The sequence below is a fragment of the Lactuca saligna genome, chromosome 9, assembly GCF_052625555.1.
Source record: "Lactuca saligna cultivar CGN05327 chromosome 9, ASM5262555v1, whole genome shotgun sequence".
NCBI classification, from domain to species: Eukaryota; Viridiplantae; Streptophyta; class Magnoliopsida; order Asterales; family Asteraceae; genus Lactuca; species Lactuca saligna.
The window spans coordinates 149,369,495-149,372,790 of record NC_136425.1 but is presented as its reverse complement, the minus strand read 5'-3'; positions in this window follow the sequence as shown (position 1 = coordinate 149,372,790).

Below are 3,296 nucleotides of genomic sequence, written 5' to 3'. Positions count from 1 at the left end.
TAACGCCCGTAGATCCGTTCTAGTCAATTTTGAGACGATAAGCATCAAAAATGACTTTTTTATGGAAGAATATTTAGAAGGATTAATCTTAACCAAGTTTTAGTATATGTCACAAGGTTTCCGTGCATATGAAGAACACCAAAATCCGAGTTTTAACAAAGAAGTTATGACATGTCGAAGTTTCGCGATAGAACCGGCACAACCCAGCGCGATGTAAATAGTGATCTTAAGGTAGGTAGATATCTATCCTTAGTGATCTAAACAAGAGTTGAAGATTTATTCGATAAGGTTGCTATTTTCTCTCTTCTCTCTCCCGTTTTGCATCGATTTGCGTGCCAGAAGTACCCCGAAGCCCTGGTAATATTCCCGAGTCCCGAAGCAAGTCCCGAGATCCCGAAGATCCCGAGAAGTGCGGTTTCCGAGCCGAAGCTTTGCCCACGAGAAATTCGGTTTTTGTAGAGATTTTCCAGATCTGCTGAGGATTACTACTTCTACAAGTCGTAGTGTTGTCCGATCATCTTCTGATCAAGTGAGTATATAGTCCCTTTCATAAACACGATTATAATACAAGTATTGTTTGAATGTACCAAGTATATGTTTTGGGTGAGTGTGTGGTCACTTTCTTCTAACACATAAATATTAAGTATTTGTTATGAAATACTTGCTATGTGTTTATATATTGTTTGCTTATTTGAGATGAGTATGAAATGGATGAACTATATAGGTTTTAATGAGTTAAACTGTATGTATATTTTGTATCTACGAATATGTTGGGTAGGACATGGGTAGATGAGATCCGTGAGTATGGATCAGATCAAGAGGTTAGTTTTAGATCCGTGAGTATGGATTAGATAAAGAGATTGGATTTAGATCCGAGAGTATGGAATAGGAAAAGAGATAAACTTGTTATTAATCCGGGAGAATGGATTAAGACATAGTAAATTGTCCCTAGTCCGGGAGTATGGATTGGGCATAGTTTAGATCCGGGAGTATGGATCAGAACAGGATTTAGGTATAGTAAATTGTCCCTAGTTCGGGAGTATGGATTGGGCACAATTTTAGCTCTAGGAGTATGGATCAGACCAATAGGTAAACTTGTCATTAATCCGGGAGTATGGATTAAGACATAGTAAATTGTCCATAGTCCGGGAGTATGGATTGGGCACAGTTTTAGATCCGGGAGTATGGATCAAACCAAGAGATTAGTTTACATCCGGGAGTATGGATTAGACCAAGAGGTTAGTTTGAGGTCCAAGAGTATGGATCAGGTGGAGAGATTAGTTTAGATCCATGAGTAGGGATCAGATAAAGAGGAAAAGTTTAGATACGGGAATTTAGATCGTGGCATTGTGAGGATCGTTGGGGTGGGATAAGAGTTGCTTTTATATGGTGAAATTATATAATTTTGGTTGTTCTATATATATTTATATGATATAACATAGTGGGATGAAAACCCTATATGCTCACCAGGCTCCCAAGCCTGACCCACTCAGTTTAATTGTATCACATGTATCGATACGAAGCTGCTTTGCACTGAGAGATTAAAGGAGATGTAAATCACTAGAGTAATTGAATGTATGTTTTGTTTATGCTTATATTGTGTCTATATCGGAACATGACATCCCGAGGTTTTATTATTTAATGAAAATACATTCTTTTTGAGAAATGTTTTGATAAGTTTTTATCATATCTTGTTTTGGGAACAAATTCCGCAACCGTTTTCTTTAAACGATTACTCTGATTTATAAAACAAAGCATAAACAAATCGGTCTTTTCTGGCCGAGAAATTGGGGATGTCATAGTTGGTATCAGAGCATTAGTTTATGCGAACTAGGAATTTGTAGGAAATTTCTAGACTTAAACTTAGAATGCTAAGGAATGATTGTGAGGAATGTGTCTAAAATATGTTAGGTAGTACACCTAAATTGACATAAGCACTAGTTTATTTTAGGAATGATTCCTAAAATGCTTTTATGTGCTAATTGTTTTGGGTGATAGCTAAATTGAAGTTATTATTTGTTCGGATCTATGGTCTGTTGCCGACCGGATCTGGAAACCTTATGTGTTTAGGATTCTAAGCGTACGACTACGAAATTAGAACTAGCATGTAAACGTTTTGGGGTGATAAGGAGATTTATACATTTATCGTAATTAAAAACTTTCTTATCTTAAAAAAATTCTCGCTTGGTACACCAAATGTCTGCTTAGATGTACAAGAGGTCATGGTGAAGACTCGTAGATAAATTGAGTAAATTAAGGAAATGAAGAAGGCTTATGATAGTGGATGACGCCTATCAGAAGATATCGTAAGAGTGGTATCTTGCCTTTAGAGTATGTCGTATGAAATAACAGTACGTTTAGAGGAGTACGATACGTCTGAAGTACACCTTTGATTGGCAGGATGATGGAACGATTGATGAAATTCTTGAAGTTGTCTCATCGTCTGGTATTTGCATCACAAATCGAGTTGAAGTAGAGTTGATGATTGAAGATTGAGCAATGAAGAAGTCCTAGTAGAGTCTAAGGAAATTTTTTATGATTATTTGGACACATTCGTAGGTGTTAAATTTTTTTTGTGATTTTCTTGTATGGTAACTTGGTCGACTGCGGGACAATACTTGGTACGAGTATGAGTAGGTGTAAAAGGTAGTAGATGCATATACTAGCGGAAGCACAGGACTCGCACTTGGATCAGGGAAAGTCACAAGGTTACCAAGAAGCTAGTAACTGATTCCGTTTTGTTCAAGTGTGCCATTACCCTTGTTTCGGTAGTGACTAGTAAGATGGTTGTTATTCCGACCCTAGTGTTCATATCAAATTGAGTCCGACTACGAGGAGTTTGTTACATGGTTCATGGAACCAAGTTCGATGTAACATCTAACCTAAGTCAAAAGATTGAAATCAATGCGATCGATAGCATCGCGCTCGATGTTAAGGAAGCTTGTAGCTAGAGATGCTACATGTAAAATGTGATCATATCACGTTAGAATATGAAAGAAGGTATATTCCATTCTGGAATTTGACTCTAAGAGACTTGAGTCTAAGCGTTGCATCATACGATGAGAGGTCATTAGAACACGACCCATCGGTTTGTCACAATAGATAAATGAACGTATTTATCCTAAGAAGAAGAATGAATCCACAATATGGACTTATTTTGTAACTTGGAAGTTATGATTGAAAGTACAACATAGTATGATAAGCAGATGCAAGATTAGGCATCGTCTGCGGTCAAGAAAGCCATATAGTTAAATACTCTATCGAGGAAACATAGAAGTTACGGTTATTACCTAGGA